Raw genomic sequence first — 18294 nt, forward strand, 5'->3', positions numbered from 1 at the left:
AAGGAAGCTGCTACTTCCCAGAAAAGGCTAAGGTTAATGCAGATGACGAGGCAGCAGGGAAAAAGAAGGAAAATGATGAAATAGTGGATGTGGAGGAGCTGAAAATTGAAGATAAGGTTAATGAAAAGGCTGGTTGCTTGAAGTTGAATATATATAAATTGGTTCTGTTTTTTAATTAATTAATAACCTCCTAATGACTTGTTATATATGCTTAGGGTCAAACATGCAAGTTGGCAGTAGGTGAAATCACCAACGTGGTTGCGTATGGTAGAGTGGTTGAGTTGGCATCCTCAACCGTGCACGGTGTTCCTTTAGGCGAGGGCAATGTCCGGGTTTCCATTGACCGTGCCACTAACTTGGCTGCCTTGCTTCCAATTCCGGTGAAGGATGAGTTATTAACTGTTGGACAAGCTATTGGCAGCCATGTAGCTTGGCCGAAGGAACTAGTTATCCAACAAATTGAAAAGGTAAATCTGCCATCACTTTACTTTTCCATGTACATGTACATGCACTCTTAATTAACACTAGTCTGTTTGTTAAATTCACCTTATAAACAGAAAAATAAGGTTCCTGTGATGGTGAAAGAACTATTCAAGAATGATGCACCCTCAAATAAAGTTCCAATGGACTGCAAATTGCTGTATTGTTTTGCGAGGGATATGATGGCGGCTACTGGCAAAGCTCTAAGGACTGAGTTAGAGGAAGAGGTTTTTGGGGTTGTCCGCAGATTATACATATTAAAGGAGGATATTATGTCTGTGATGGAGATGCAAGAACTATCTGCCTCATGCATAGTTGTTTACATTAGGTAAGTTTTCTGCTTCATTCTTCAAGTGATTTTGTAAATTATTTTGCCATGTGAACTGCTCTAATATGATTTGATTCTAAAAACTGATTAGGCACCTATATGATATGCTTGTGAAGTCACAAATGCATGAAATGGTTGCATTTGTGGACCCATCACGCGTATCTGTTGGAGTGGGAGTCCCTGAAAAAAGATCAACTTACTTAGCAGACCGTTTCCAGCAAGGGAAATCTGATAGGGTATTTTTAGTGCCGTACAATTTGGGGTAAGGCTATTTAATTGATGAACAAGCTTGTGTGTTTTCTAATTTTATGCTTAATTCCCATGGTTTTGCATGCTAATTATCATTAACTTTGAAAGGTCACACTGGGTTTTGACCATTATTAATGAAGACAAAGACGTGGTCTATATAATGGACCCTCTCCCAAAACTGACCCGTGACCAAGATTGGATGGACATTGTGAACACGTAAGTTAATGTGCCCTTGCTAGTATATTTAATTACATATGCACTGTGATCAAAGGATTTTGGAGAATAACTTAAAGTTTTGTTTTGTTATTAAGTGCCATTAGACAATTCAATGGAGTTACAAACAGGACATCTCGTAAAACACCACAATGGAAGAAGCTTAATGTAAGTGTTCGATTTATTACTTCAGTTCTTATGTTCCTCAATTAATGTCTGCAATTGTTGGTTTCCGATGCATATTAAATGTCTCTATCAGTGGATTTTGTTCCTTTGTAGTGTCCAAAACAGCCAGGTGGGGTTGAATGTGGCTATTATGTCATGAGATATATGAAGGAGATAATTGAGGATACCAACCTTGCATTTGAGGCAAATGTAAGATTAGAATTCACCCTTTAGTAATTAAATATGCAACCATGAATCTGTTTCTTTTTATTTTTTTGCTTGGTTATTGAGGTTTTGATACCTAAGCTTGGATTTTGATCTTCCACTACTTTTTTTATGGGAATGACTGGAAATGATCGGAAATTTGCATTTTTTTTTCTTGTGGTAATGAATTTGAGTTATGCATGCAGTCAATTAAATTCACCACTCTATATAACTCACCCTTATTTATTTTGACTCTGCCATTTTCATGTACTGCATGCATATATGCATTTAAGTTGTTCTCTTGCTGGATATAAGCTTAATTTTGTCATTAAGTTAAAGTCAAAATTATGTACTAATTAATTTGCTATATATGCTATATATTTTCAGTGGTCTAATCCAAAGCACAAGCGTTGCGGTTACACCCAAGCACAAATTGATGAGGTGCGGGTTGAATGGGGACAGTTTGTCATCTCGACTTATATATAGTCATGTCCGTACGTATGGAGTAGGGTACGTTAGCCATTTTTTGGTATTTAGATGGCCAAGCCAATTTTTTGTAAAGGAAGAACAAGTGCATGCAGATTTTAGAACAATGTAATCAAAGGTTAGAAAAATTGCTGCCATGCCAATATTTTGAAACTGTAGGCAGCTTTGATTTGGAACAATTGATGGGGTTATGGAATTTTTTGTAAAGGAAGAACAAGTGCATGCAGATTTTAGAACAATGTAGTCAAAGGTTAGGAAAATTGCTGCCATGCCAATATTTTGAAACTGTAGGCAGCTTTGATTTGGAACAATTGATGGGGTTATGGAATTTTTTTGAAAGTGTAGGCAGCTTTGAATTGGACCAATTGATGGGTTTATGGAATATATTTTAATCATGGCAGCTGTGACTATTAATTGTTTTTGTGGGATTAATTTGTAATCCTTTTATTTTGTACTTAATTGGAATGATTGGATGAATGGAATGCATTTATGTACTTGGAATGTTTGAATGGAAGACAAATTTGTAAATGCACCAATTTCAGGTCACACATTTGTGTACTTGCATGTCCAGGGCATTTATATGAGTTTTTGCACAAAAAAAAAAATATTATTTCATACCAACCTTACATATCACTTTTTCCAAAGATTTTAATATCTGTTCTATTAAAAAAATTGATATATAAATATGGGTTTAACATCAGTTAATAACTGAAAAACGATATCAAAGTTAGTTTAGATATCCGTTTAATAGGTAATGCGATATGTAAGGATGGGTGTAACATTAGTAGTTTGTAGTGAAAGTACATTTACATATCAATTTAAATTAAAGAAACGATATTTAAAATATGTTTACATACCAGTTCACTACAAACTACTGATGTTACACCAATCCTTACATATCGCATTACCTATTAAACGGATATCTAAACTAACTTTGATATCGTTTTTCATTTATTAACTGATGTTAAACCCATCTTTAAAACATGTAAAGATATCAGTTTAATAAGAAATGCGATATATAAAGATGGTTTAGTATCAATTATTTACTGAAAATCAGTATCAAAGTCCATTTAAATATCGGTTTAAAATACCAAAACGATATTTAAAATATGTTTAGATATCTGTTTTACCTAAATTCTTACCCTTTTTGACATTTTAGATATCAGTTTAAGATGTTTTGATATCAGTTTTTCCAAACTTTCTAATATTAAAAGTGGAATAGAGATCAGTGTATCACCGATATCTATTCTAGGGGTAGAATAGATATCACCCCTGGAAATATCGGTTTTTTACCCAAATAGATATCAGTGGATTACCGATATTAAAGGCCTTTTTTGTAGTAGTGGAAATTATTGGGCGTGGTACTAAGAGAGGGGGGTTGTATTATGTGGATGATGTCTGCACTGGACGAAGCTTATCAGTAAAGGGATCATCTCGGGCTAAGGAGAATCAGATTTGGTTGTGGCATCATCGTTTAGGACATGCTTCTTTTGGTTATTTACAACATTTATTTCCTACTTTATTTTCGGATTGTAAAATTTCGGATTTCCATTGTGACACTTGCATGTCATTAGTTTGTGATTTTTGTTGATGACTGTACCCGCATGACATGGTTATATTTGATGAAACATAAGAGTGATGTCTATGAATGTTTTCGTGTTTTTCATAAAATGATACAGACTCAGTTCTCTGCTACATTAAAGGTTCTTCGTTCTGGGTGGTGAGTTTGTCAATCACATGTTGCATGCCTATTTTCATGATCATGGGATTATTCATGAGACTACTTGTCCTTATACTCCTCAACAGAATGGTGTTGCAGAACGGAAAAATCGTCATATACTTGAAGTAACCCGTGCTAGTCTTATTGGTGCTCACTTGCAACCCACTTTTTGGGAAGATGCTATTACGTCTGCAGTTTATCTTATTAACCGAGTCCCTAGTAGTGTTTTACACTTCTAGACGCCATTAGAGAAGCTCTCTGCCTATGTTTCTCTTCCATCTCATTTAACATTGGCGCCTCGGGTCTTGGGTTGTGTGGCGTTTGTTCACCTTCATAAACATCAACGCACTAAGCTAGATCCATGTGCTCTCAAGTGTGTTTTTGTTGGCTATTTTCCTCACCAAAAGAGGTACAAGTGTTATCATCCATCTTCTCGGAAGTTGTTTGTTACTATGGACATGACCTTCTCTGAAACTGAAATGTTTTTCCCTCAGCCCGTATCCAATTCTCCTCTTCCGGAGGAGAGTGTAGGAGAAGAGTTAAATTGGATGACTATTCTTCCGGACTTTGTGGTTGTCTCCAGGTCACCATCATCCATGCAAGTCGAGCCGTCTACTGTGGGAGAAGAATCACCAGAACTGAGCATTGATATTCCGGCATTTGGGGTGTCTGTTATTGCTGAACCAGGTACACCACCAGTTTCTCCAAGTACGGTTTCTGCAGCTACTACCCCTCTTTCTATGTCAACAGTACCCACCCATGATTCTTCTTCTGCTCCTGAGGTATGTATAGAACCGGTTATTAATACTAACAATTCCTCTAATGATCATACATCAGTTGTGTCTAGTGGTAATGACAGGTATCAATTACCACCTAGAAGTACTCGTGGACAACCTCCAGACAGATATTCGCCTGATAATTCAAAGAAAGTGAAATATCTCATTGATCATTATGTTTCAACTAATCGGTTGTCCCCTGTTATTAAGGCTTTTGTGAACCAGATGTCTGATATTACTATTCCAACTAAGGTACAGGATGCATTGTCAGATTCTAAATGGGCTGAAGCTATGACTAAAGAAATGCGAGCACTTGAAAAAATCAGACATGGGATCTAGTGCCTTTACCAGAAGGAAAGAAGCCAGTTGGTTGTAGATGGGTTTTTACAGTTAAACATAAGCCTGATGGTACGATTGATAGATACAAGGCAAGGTTAGTGGCTCGTGGCTTTACTCAAACTTATGGTATTGATTATCAGGAAACGTTTGCACCTGTAGCAAAAATAAATACTATTCGAGTCTTGTTGTCACTTGCTGCAAATTTTAACTGGCCTTTGCAGCAATATGATGTTAAGAATGCCTTCTTACATGGAGATTTACATGAAGAAGTGTATATGAGTATGCCACTAGGATATAGTGCCACTACAAAGACTAATTTGGTTTGTAAATTGAAAAAGGCATTGTATGGTTTGAAGCAATCGCCTAGAGCATGGTTTGGCAGGTTTCGGTTAGCCATGAAGAAGTATGGTTATGAGCAGAGCAATGCAGATCATACGTTATTCCTTAAGAGACAAAATGGCAAGTTAACTGCACTTATCATTTATGTGGATGATATAATTGTAACTGGTGATGATTTTGATGAGATTGGGAGATTAAAAGGTTATTTGGCTTCTGAATTTGATATGAAAGATCTTGGAGGTTTAAAGTATTTTTTGGGCATTGAGGTTACTCGGTCCAAACAAGGCATTTTCTTGTCACAAAGAAAATATGTCCTTGATTTATTAAAAGAAACTGGCATGCTTGGTTGTAAACCAATAGGTACACCCATTGAACAGAATCATTGTATGGAAGAACTTCCTGAATCAAGTGCCAGCTGACAAAGGAAGATACCAGAGATTGGTTGGTCGTCTGATCTATCTATCACACACTAGGCCTGATATTGCGTATGCTGTCAGTGTAGTAAGTCGTTTTATGCATAATCCTAGTGAAGTCCATATGAATGCAGTTGAGAGAATCATGCGATACTTGAAGTCAGCACCAGGAAAGGGTCTCATGTTTTCAAAACATGGACATGTGAATGTTACAGGGTATACAGATTTGGATTGGGGTGCTAGAGGTGAGAGAAGGCGTTCTACTTCAGGGTATTTCACCTTTGTTGGAGGTAACTTGGTTACTTGGAAAAGTAAGAAACAGAAGGTTGTGTCCTTATCTAGTGCCGAAGCTGAATACAGGGCAATGGTTAAAGGTATATGCGAATTGTTATGGATGAAAAGGCTTATGGGGGAGCTTGGTTTTCCATCTGGAGGTGCAATGCAGTTGTTCTGTGATAATGAATCAGCAATTAAGATTGTAGAAAATCCGGTGCAGCATGATCGAACGAAACATGTGGAGATCGATCATAATTTCATATATGAGAAGTTGGAGGAAAAAAAATATCCAAGTTCCACATGTTAAGACAACGGAGCAACTGGCTGATATCCTGACCAAGGCCGTGTCAAGCCAAGCCTTTAATGACTCATTTGTCAAGCTGGGCATTGGTGATCTCTATGCGCCATCTTGAGGGGGAGTGTTAGCGTGAGTTGTGCAATTAGTTATATTTCCTTGTAAGAATAGGATTTCCTTAATTGTAGGAATTGTAATTAAAGGCACTGTATAAGTGTATCAGTATATATACCTCATATTGAGAAGAATAAGATTGACTTTTCTGCCTCTATACTCAAAACCCTAACCTTATTTGAGTCGCTTCCTCTACCACGGCTGCACTACAGACCCATCAATCTTCTTTTTCCTCAGTCGAAATCGTGCCTATTGACGTGGAACAAACTTCTGTTGAAGTCATTCCGGCCAGTTTGGCCGAGACCATCGATGACCACTAGGCAGAGTTTGAAGAACTTGGTTCAGTCCTCACTGAAAACCATCACTTGGAGAAATCAACTCTCTCCTTCAAGATCAGCAAAGGAGATGGTACTCGCTTCCTTGGGCCATACTACCCGGTTGGATTCCCTGAAGCCGGGAAGCCTATGTTGGCCAAGATTCCAGATGATTCTTGCTTCAGCCAGGGTCTTGCCAACTGATTTGGATGGAATACAGCATGCTCACAACCCCAATGGGCAACTGTCCAGGCTAAGTACACAACTTGGCTTGACAGGGTGTTTGTTGCCTACAGCAAGTTGAGGGAAGAACTTCATATTAAAGATGCCATCATGCTCAGCCGGAAGGACATCGCTGTGGACAAGGCTTTACTCTTGGTGGGATTATGCTTTTGGTTCTCAGTGACTAACACTTTGAACCTTCGTTTCGGCCAAATGACCCCAACCATTTTGGACATGGCCGCTATTTTTGGTCTCCGGCCACATGGCCGTGTCATCTCTATGAAGCTCGGGCAAGTTGAGTTTCTAGTGGATTTGTGTACGCTCACAACAAAGTGCTCAATTATGATACTTGGGTGGGGACCTTCAATAAAAACACTGTCGAGGTCTGGTCATTACAATATGCACTAGACGTGATATTGCCTTTTCTTTGAGTTTCTTAGGTAGATTTCAGTCAAATCTAGGGCTTGCTCACTGGGTTGCAGGGAAGAAAGTTGTTAGATATTTACAGAGAAATAAGAACTTCAAGCTTGTTTACAAGAAATCAGATTCATTTGTACTAGAAGGTTTTGTAGATGCAGCTCATGCAGGGTGTGTTGATTCACTTTTAAATCGACTTCAGCTTATGTGTTCATGTTTGGAGGAGATGCAGTCTCTTGGAAAAGTGTGAAGCAAACCATTATTGCACCCTCAACTATGCAGGCTGAGTTTGTGGCTTGTTATGAGGCTACAGTCCAAGCTATGTGGCTGCAGATTGTGGAATTGATCGATTCACAGGCCAATTCAACTTTGGTGTGATAATAGTGGAGCAGTAGCTTTTGCTAAGAGTAACAAGAAGTCCATGCTACTAGGCATTTGGAAATTAAGTATCTTTTTGTTAGAGAGAAGGTTAAAATGAAGCAAACGCAGCTGGAATACATTGACACTCACTCCATGATTGCAATTCCTCTTAATAAAGGCTTACCTAATGCAGCTTTTCAAAAACATGTATAACCAACATGGGTTTGCTTGCTGGTTTTGATTTTTGAATTGTTTAAGAGTCTTTTCTGGTTATTTTTAAACCTTATTGTATAGTTCTGATGGATGGAATAAAATTGAGGTTTAATTCATGAGTACTGTTTTGTCATTTTGTTCTTGATTAAACTGACAAGTGATTAAATTATGCACATTCAGCCGAAACTTGCTAGCAATATGTTTGCTGGATGTGAAATCACCAAAGAGTCATTCATTTGCTGCTGCAAATGGGAGATTCTAGTAATCTCATTAAGGAGGACCACAAAATGATCAGTATTATTGCAGACACAATTAAAGAGATACAATGATCATTTTGGTGTTCATGTCTTGATTGTACTTCATGTGGATATGAATGCTTGTATGAGTAGCTATAAAGTCCTTGAATGTTCTGAAGTTCAATGTGCCTTGATAGCTCCATATGAGTTTTCATTGTTGACAAAAGTTTTGAAAAGAATATTGTCTTGATGTTTTCCATAGGCCATTAAGTGATCAGTACTTAAGATTTAGTTGACTAATCGACCAAGTGGGAGATTGTTAGATGGTTTATTAACAGACAAACCATATTGGTCTCCTAGTCATGTAAGGTATCTAAGTCTTAGGCTTGATCAAGGAATTATATAAAGACTAGCCTGCTTGTGGTTATAGGATATACATGTGCAAAAGACCAATCCTATGGTTAAAGGGATTCTAAATACTAAGAGGACATGGATTGCAATTCTGATGGCAATAAGGATACTCCAAGACTTCTTGATGGGCAAGCAGTGTTGGGTATATGCCTGTATAAATACAAGGGTCCCTTCACGCAGAGCTCGCCACCACAAATTCATAAGCTACCCCATCTAGTTATTGTGCATGAGGAGCTACTGTGAGAAGAGCACCCCTGCTAGTCTTGCTACTCGAGTTCTGCATCAATTGTTATGGCTGTTCAAGGACAAGGACAAGGTCAGATATTCTACTTTTGTGTTTTTATGCATATAATCATCTAGTCTAACATGGGTTTCTTTGGAACCACTTGCTCCAATGTCCATTGTTCTAGAAGATTTACTTATTCTCACTTAATTATTCTAGGGACCACTTAATCAATATTCAGTTCAAGTACCCCAACGTGGTCAAAGGTTTAACAACAACCTGAATTAAACCTATATGGAGGTAATTCTATCCTCTTTTTTTTATTTTCTTCTAGAACATAGGAAGTTAATAACTCTAGATTATCTTGTGATTTTATTGTTGAAATTGTTTTCTCTACAGTTTTAATTGCATAATCACTTCTCCATTCAAAAGTTTCCTTTTGATAAATGTCTCCTTTTGGGACATTTGGAATGTTCCAATTATGTAATTGTTTCTCAACATTTTATTCTCATTACCTTATTTGTCAATTTTTTGGACAAAAATCTAATTAAACCGACCATTCTGCTCAACCAGGGCCTACTCTAGTCCTAAGAGTTTTTTGCTAACGGACTTACAGACTCAGTGCGACTTGGGTTTCACAGCCCAATATTCAACACTACAGAAAAAAAATTAGGACCTAACTTAATAAAGATTTCAAAAATAATTACCAACAATAAACAAATTGAAAGAGATAAGTAAAATTCTGTATAGTAATTCTTTTCGGGTGCCGCTATTCGGACCCAATTTTTTTATTAGTATCCCCAACAATTTATTGAAATATTACTTTTCAATTTTGTCCTAATGTAAATTAACTATTAAGGACAAACATTTAATTTAAAAAATTTAAAAATAATTAACTTAAACCATACCCAACACCATCAATATACCGAACAGCTCTCTACTATATGATCAGTATACTCATCATTGATCCAACTATACTTCTCCATGGAAGGATTGATAAGTGTATTACGAGATCTGTGAGGCCCTGGAAAATTTTGGTGTTTGATTTTCAAAGGTTTGGAGATCAAAGGTTGGTTGTGAACCAATAGGAACTTTGCATTCGTTTTTACGAGTACGTAGTATTTTTCTGAGTCCCGAAGTGTTTTTGGTTAATTTTCAAAGTTAAGGAATTTCAGAAATTAAAGTTTGTTGAGTGGGAAGATCTTGGCCGTTGATTTATTTTGATCAAATGACCAGAATGGTGACATGTGGCAGCAGCTGGTGGCAAAGGAGGAAGTCATGCGAAGAAAGGAGAAGCCGGTGGAATCATGTAGAAATTTCTCACCGAGGGCCCGGCAACGCTCACCGATCGCTCGGCGCGGCTGCGAGGGCTCGGCAGGCCGGCGAGAGCTCGATGGCTTTTCTATATATAGCCCCCTCAGTTCTCATTTGTGCATCTGCAGCTTTCTCTCTCCCTCTCTCTCTCTCTCACTTTCTCTCTTTCTCTCTCTTCGCTGAGAGTTTTTCTTTGAGTTTTCTCTTTGCCCGCGGAGGTGATGAGGTGGTGTGGTGCACATGGTGGTTTAGGATGCACGGAATCCAGGTGGGTGATCCCTTATCTTGGTCATGTTATTTGTTTTGTGGTATTTAACTGTGTTTTTCCAGTTAATTGCTTGTGTGCTAGAATTTGGTGTAATTCTAGGATTTGAATCCTGTTTGTGATTCGAGGATGATTTTAAGCTTGTTGGCTTAATAAGATAATTGTAATGGTTGTTGCCACTGTTCATGTATATGATAATCTGGATGTTAAATTCCAAATTTGGTTTTGCAGGGTATTTTATATACCGTACTGCTAAATGTTATTTGTTTATGTTTGCTTATGGGCTGATTCACCCATACGAGCTTTATAGCTTACCGGGTTTGTTCTTTAACCCGATGCACCATTCAATGGTGCAGCGGTTGATTTTGCAGGTTAAGTAAGACTGAGGAACCAGTGTGGAAGAAATGTGGCAATTAGTAATCTAGAAGTGGTTTTCTCTTTTATTTTGTACAAAGTGATTTGTATTTACTTCAACTCATTAATATTCGAAACAGTTGTACAAAGGTTACTATTTATTTATGTAATCTTAGGGGTTGGTTTTTAATCAAAGTATTTGATTTATTTATTTCGCTGTGTAATATGCATTCTTGTTAGTTTTTAGGATTGGTTAATGTTGGCTATTTTCCTTGTCAAACCAATTGTATTAATTTGTATTTATTCACTCACAAGCTCTAGGCTAGATTTAAGACAAGGTCTACTGCTTTGAAGAAGTCAAGAATGAACAAGTCACAAGGTATACTGCACTTCATTCATTTCATGAAATTAACAGATTTTTGTCTATTTGACTAGTCATTCACTGATCATAAAGAACACTGTTTTTCACGTACAGTGACTGTTACTTAAGTCACAGTTGCTACAGTGGGTCATTTCGGGTTTTGATTTTTAAGCCCAATTCTTTGAAAGCCCATATTCTGTTTAGTATTAGACATGCATGTGCACAGCACATGACTTGGTTCCCCCAATGTTTTCAAATCAGATCTGATTCATCCTTCCCATTCACGCACACACCTTCACACATCAGCACTATTCATCATCTTCTTCATTTCTGATTTTTAAAAGCAAAATTCCTTTTGACAGCTGATTATTCCTATCCTTAGTAATACTAGGATACCCCTCTAGGACAAAGAGAATATGCCCTTAATCCGTCTCTTGTGGACAGCCATTGATTGGCTTCCACGTGGCATGGGCGAACATGCTTCTTGCGTGAGTGTGTACGGGTATATGGGCTGTTTTGGTTCAGATCTTTTTTGGTGGTCGATGAGCAATTTTTTAGCGTGATTCTTGGGGTTTCCACGCCTGGGTATTTTTCCATGTGAAGTGCTCATCTTCATTAATTTTCAGAAAATGGTTTTTAAATCTTGATAAATCAAAAAGGGATTTTCTGAAATTGTTCTTTGTTTTCATCTAAAATTCTAAATGGGTTTGACTGTTTGAGTGCTTAAATCTTTTTATACTCTATTCAAACACATTCATTTAGATTTTAGTTGAAGGATTCAACATCAACTTTTTCCACGCCTATAGCTTGAGAAAGTTGATCTTTGTTATTTGAATCCTACATTTGCATATCATGTTCATGCATTGATGAAACCACTGAGCTTGGTGCGGATTGGTGCCATGGGTTGATGAGCTTGGAGTGGAGCTGTCTTCTTCATGAATGACCATCTGCCTTGCGTATGGAAGTTGCACAAAATGGGTAAGATAGCTGCCACTTAGTCTAGGACTTAGTGATTGAGCTTGTGTGCTGAGTGCCCTCTTTTGTATTGAACTTCTGATTTAGTGGATTGCCTGGTCAGCTGGATAGACCCCCAGTTTTTACCCTTTGTGGTTTTTCTGGGTGAACATCTTGTGTGCATCTGTCTTCCCTGTTTTGTGTTGTTATGATTACTGACTCACTCATCTTTTAAACACAAATCTGTACTGGAGCTATTTGCTTAATATTGATATATGCCTTATATAACTATTTAGCTAATCACACACCACTGTAGTTGTGGATAACACTGGGATGCCTATTGTGATGGGTCCTCTGAGTGTATAGGATGTCACTTGATCCTTGGTGTGTTTGATTTGTGTTGTTTACTGAAGTGATTTTTGGTTTTTAGAAGTCAATGTGGAGTTTCACATTTTTGTTACTGGACTGTCTGAGTTGTGTTTGGTTGACTAGTTCGTGAGTGATCACATAAACCAAAAATTGGGGTCCGATCACTGAAAGTGAAATTAATCAAGATAATTGAGTGAATAGATCACCTAAATTAAACTTTCAATTGGTATCAGAGCGCTACTCTAAAAGCAAATAGAGAGATCCTAGGGTGTTGTTTGTTTTCTAGGTGTGTCTAGATGGAAAGAGATCGTGTTGCAGGATCTTGCAACTCTCCTCCATTCTTTGATGGCAGCAACTACGCTGCTTGGAGAGAAAAATTTGAAATTTTTCTTGATGCCTATGATGAGTTGGCATATGAGTATCTCAATGTTGAGTGGATTCCTCCCACACGAACGGTTGATGGGATTGAAACTCCTAAGCCTAGGTCCGAATGGTCTTTTGCCGAAGTCACGGCCTCTAGCTCCAACAAGAAGGCTAGAAATGCTATTGTCATTGCACTGTCTTCCTCACAATTTGCACACATACAACATTGTGTCACGGCTAGGCAAGCTTGGAACAAACTTAGGGTTGTTCATGAGGGGAACAAACAAGTTAGGTCACTTAAGCTTCAAATGGTACATGCCAAATTTGAAGAAATTAGGATGAAAGAGTCCGAGTCATTTTCTGAGTTCTATAAAAGGTTGGAAGCCCTCACAAATGAAGCCATGTCCCTAGGTAAACCTTATGAGGAGTCTACCATTGTCCAAAAGGTTCTTAGATCTCTACCTAAGAGATTTCAATCTAAGAAGCATGCAATACAAGAAGTCCAAAATTTGGATGAACTCAAAATTGGTAAATTGGTAGGAAAGCTTAAAACCTTTGAGATGGAACTTGAAATGGATGAAAGGGATAGCAAGAAGTCAAAAGATATTGCTTTGCAAAGTGTCAAAGAGATGAGTGAAAACTTGAGTGAAAAATCATCCATGTCCGATGATGAGGTTGCCCTTTTTGTCAAAAGATTTAGACGAATTCTTAGAAATAAAGGGAGAGAAGCTAGAACTAGTGGTAACAACTTTAAGGAGTTCAAATTCAAACCTCAAGGAGAGAATTCATTTGAGAGAAAACAAGAGAGGAAGCCTAACTTTAAAGAAGGAAGAACAACCAAGAGAGATGTGAAATGTTACACTTGTGGTGGAATAGGTCACATAGCAATTGAATGTGCAAACAATAGAAAGAATCATTCTTCAAGTAAGAATAAAGCCATGAAAATCACTTGGAGTGATAGTGAGAGTGATGACTCAAATGATTGTGAGTCTTCTTCCGATGTTGAGGGTGATGAAGTTGCATTTGTTGCATCAATCAAGGAGATTGACCAAGTAGATGGTGGGTCTGACTCAGAATCTGTTCCTGATGATGAGTCTTACACTGCACTTTGTGATAAGTATGACTTACTTTTCACCGAAACTCTTAGCATAAAGGAAGAAAATCAGAAACTAAAGAATGCTAAATTGAAATTGTGTGAGAAGATTGAGTCATTAGAGAGTGAATTAGAAAGTGTGGCTATCTTGAAACAAAATTTTGAGAGTCAAGTCAAAGTGCTCAAGGAGAGCAACATCTACTTTAAATCTTTGAATGAAAAGCTTGAAAAAGAAGTTCATGAAGCAAATGAGAGCATTGTTGAGCTCACCATTGGGGCTGAAAAGGTTGATAGGATGCTTAGGATTGGAAAGCTTCATGGTGACAAAACTGGTTTGGGTTTTAGTGAAAATAGTCCTAGTGTATCCAACACAAAGACCATTTTTGTCAAGTCAGAATCTGATCATAGTGTCAAAAAGGGTCTAGGTTTCATTGACATTGGTCAAAATGCATCTCATTCTAAGTCTAGTCAAGCCACATCAAGTGTCACACAAATTGATGGTTCTACTTCACTTAGAAAAACAAAGTTTGTCCCGGTTTGTCATCATTGTCATGTCAAGGGTCACATTAGACCAAATTGCAACAAACTTAGAGGAAAGAAATCAAGTGAACCAAAGAGAAATGTTTCTCTACAAGAGCAAGTGAACAATCTACTCAAGGAGGTAACCAAAATTGCCTTACTTGTCACCCCACTTCCCAAAAATAAGCCAAGTCCATATCAAAGATGGGTTGTGAAGAGCTCCACTAAATGTCTAGTAACCTTGAATGCTTTTTCAGCCACTAAGAGGAACATTTGGTACCTAGATAGTGGGTGTTCCAAACATATGACGGGAGATAAGGAGGTCTTTACCTCTCTTGCTCCTTATGATGGTGGTAGTGTGACTTTTGGAGGAGGAGAGAAGTCATATGTGAGTGGAAAGGGGGTTGTACACATACCCGGTATACCCGAATTGAAAAATGTAAGATTTGTTGATGGGCTAAACTCTAATTTGCTTAGTATTAGCCAACTTTGTGATGAATGGGGTGGTGAAGTGTGTATGTCCAAGAGTGGATGTAGAATTGTTGACTCCCAAGGAAGGGAGATCTTGAATGCCCCTAGGTCTAGGGATGATTGCTATGTGTTTGATGGCAATGTTGGAAAAATTGAGAATACTTGCAATAGAGCTATTGATGACACTAGCTCTCTTTGGCATCAAAGACTTGGTCACATTAATGTTCATGACCTTTACAAGTTGTCTAAGCATGAGGTTGTTAGAGGTCTTCCAAAGATTGGAAAGCCCGAAACTTTTGTTTGTGGTCCATGTCAAATGGGGAAACAAACCAAAGAACCACACAAAAAAGTCAAAGACATAGGCACCTCTAGGACACTTGAACTAATTCACTTGGATTTAGTTGGTCCGGTCCAAACCTTGTCAATAGGTGGAAAGAAATATATTCTAGTCATGGTAGATGATTTTTCTAGGTACACTTGGGTGTCATTTCTTAAGGACAAGTCGGAGACATTTCATCATTTTGTCAAGATTGTGAAACTGCTGAAAAGTGAAGGTATGTCGAGTCTGTCAACCCTGTGCAGAATCAGATCAGACCATGGTACTGAGTTTGAAAACTCTCAATTCGATGAGTTTTGTTGTCAAATGGGTATTAAACATGAATTCTCAGCTCCAATAACACCCCAACAAAATGGAATTGTTGAGAGAAAGAATAGGGTTTTGATTGAGATGGCTAGAGTGATGTTGAATAGCAAAAATCTTGCTAAACATTTCTGGGCTGAGGCGGTAAACACGGCATGTTACATCATAAATAGAGTCTATCTTAGGCCGGGAACCAAAAAGACTCCCTATGAACTGTGGAAGGGTAGGAAACCTAAGGTTACACACTTTAGAGTGTTTGGGAGTGCATGTTACATCCTTAGGGATAAAGAACATTTGGGAAAATTTGATTCCAAGAGTGATGAGGGTCTGTTTTTAGGCTATTCATCCAACAGTAGAGCTTTTAGAGTCTTCAATTTGCGAACAAATTCTATGTTGGAATCCATAAATGTGAAAATAGATGATCATGATGCATCTATTGAAATGGCTGCAGATAAGGATGGATTGTTCCCACAATCTGATCCTAAAGATGTTAGTTTGGTTAAAGAAGAGTCCAAGTCAGGCAGTGATGAACCTACTGATGACTCAAAAATTGTTGAGTTTGACAAGTCAGAGAGCGAACAAAATGACAAAACTTTGAGTGACAGATCTGAAAAACCAAGATGGGTGAGGTGTAACCATGGTGAAGATGTAATTCTAGGTTCTTTAGACCAGCCAGTTAGGACTAGAAAACAAATGGCAAATGAACTTGCTCATGTGTGCTATGTGTCCATTGTTGAACCTAAAAATGTCAAAGAAGCACTCAATCATGAGGAATGGGTGAGTGCAATGCATGAGGAATTGAACCAATTTGAGAGAAACCAAGTGTGGACTCTTGTAGAGAGACCAGCCAACACAAATGTCATTGGAACCAAATGGATATTCAAAAATAAATCCGATGAATTTGGGAATGTAGTTAGAAACAAGGCTAGGCTTGTTGCTCAAGGGTACTCTCAATTAGAGGGTATTGATTTTGATGAGACTTTTGCACCCGTTGCTAGACTTGAGTCCGTTAGGTTGCTTTGTGCCATTGCATGTCATCTTAGGTTCAAATTGTATCAAATGGATGTCAAAACAGCGTTTTTAAATGGTTACTTGAATGAGGAAGTTTTTGTAGAACAACCAAAAGGTTTTGAGGATCCTCACATGAGAGATGGTGTCTATAAATTGAGGAAAGCCTTGTATGGGCTGAAGCAAGCTCCAAGAGCTTGGTATGAGAGACTCTCTCATCACTTGTTGTCCAATGGGTATCAAAGAGGGTCGGTTGACAAGACCCTATTTGTAAAAAGGTTGAAAAATGATGTCTTGATTGCTCAAGTTTATGTGGATGATATTGTCTTTGGTTCAACTTCAGATTTTCATGTTAAAAGATTCATTGATGTAATGTCTAGTGAATTTGAAATGAGTCTAGTTGGTGAAATGAATTTCTTTTTAGGGCTGCAAGTTAAGCAAGTAGATAGTGGGATATTTATCTCCCAATCTAAGTATGCTAGAAACTTGGTCAAAAAATTTGGGCTTGAGTCTTCCAAAGTGGCTACTACTCCAATGAGTAAAAGCTCCAAACTTCATAGGGATCCAAGTGGTAAGCAAGTGGACCAAACCTTGTATAGAAGCATGATAGGAAGTCTCCTCTACCTCACAGCTAGTAGACCGGACATATCGTTTGCGGTAGGAGTGTGTGCTAGGTTCCAAAGTGATCCCAAAGAATCCCATTTGTTTGCAACAAAAAGAATCATCAAATATGTAAGTGGGACTCTTGATTATGGGTTGTGGTATACCCATGATACCAACACTAAATTGGTTGGATTTAGTGACTCCGATTGGGCTGGGTGTAGTGATGATTTGAAGAGCACCTCGGGTGGTGCTTTCTATGTTGGGAATAACTTAGTGTCTTGGCATAGCAAGAAGCAGAATTCTGTCTCTTTGTCGACTGCTGAAGCTGAATACATAGCAGCAGGGAGTTGTTGTACACAACTCATTTGGATGAGACAAATGTTAGCCGATTATGGGATTGATGAGAAAACTTTTCTCATCTATTGTGATAACATGAGTGCTATAGATATCTCCAAGAACCCGGTGCAACATACAAGAACCAAGCATATTGACATAAGACATCATTTCATTCGAGATCTTGTGGAGAGTGGAACTCTTACTTTAACTTTTGTTCCTTCCGAACAACAACTTGCAGACATCTTTACAAAAGCTCTAGAGAATCCAAAGCACATTAGTCTTCGGAAGTCAATTGGCATTTGTACACATGCATGAGTCTTTGTAGTTAAATGTGCTTCATTGTTTAAGTTTCTTTTGTTTGGTTAAGTAGTTTTTTTCTTTTAAAGAACATAACCACTTTGAAAGGTCTTAACATTATTTGTCACACTCTCTTTGATATTCAAAAAGGTTCTTGCATAACATGAGTCATGTCTATAAGCATAATCCCTCCTTCTTGTCAAATGTTAGCCTTGAGATTTTTTTTTTTAAACACTTTGTCATAATCAATCAAACTTGTTAAATGCTTTTCAAAGACAATTTGTTTGAGGATGCAATTTAGCCCTTCAATATAATTCCTCCTTTGTGACCCATCTTTAGCTAAAATTGTTCCTCATTTGAACAAATGTGCACCATACAAAAACAACAAAAAAAAAGGAAGGAAGTGTGACCAAAGAAGTCACGGCCCTAGGGAGAAACAAGGTGTTTTGATGGTGTTCTAGGGTAAAGAGTCGCAAAATTGGACCAATTCATTGCACTTAACTTGGGATGTGCCTAAACAAAACAAATGAAAATAATTTTCTCAAAGCCATTGT

At 37.9% G+C, this 18294-nt stretch overlaps 1 pseudogene; it reads left to right on the top strand.

Annotated features, from left to right (window-relative positions):
- Positions 1–16876: 16876 nt before the first annotated feature.
- LOC147286163 (secreted RxLR effector protein 161 pseudogene) lies at positions 16877–17902 on the top strand (annotated as a pseudogene).
- Positions 17903–18294: the final 392 nt, after the last annotated feature.

This window comes from Dryas octopetala, chromosome 4 (assembly GCF_963921425.1).
Source record: "Dryas octopetala chromosome 4, drDryOcto1.1, whole genome shotgun sequence".
NCBI classification, from domain to species: Eukaryota; Viridiplantae; Streptophyta; class Magnoliopsida; order Rosales; family Rosaceae; genus Dryas; species Dryas octopetala.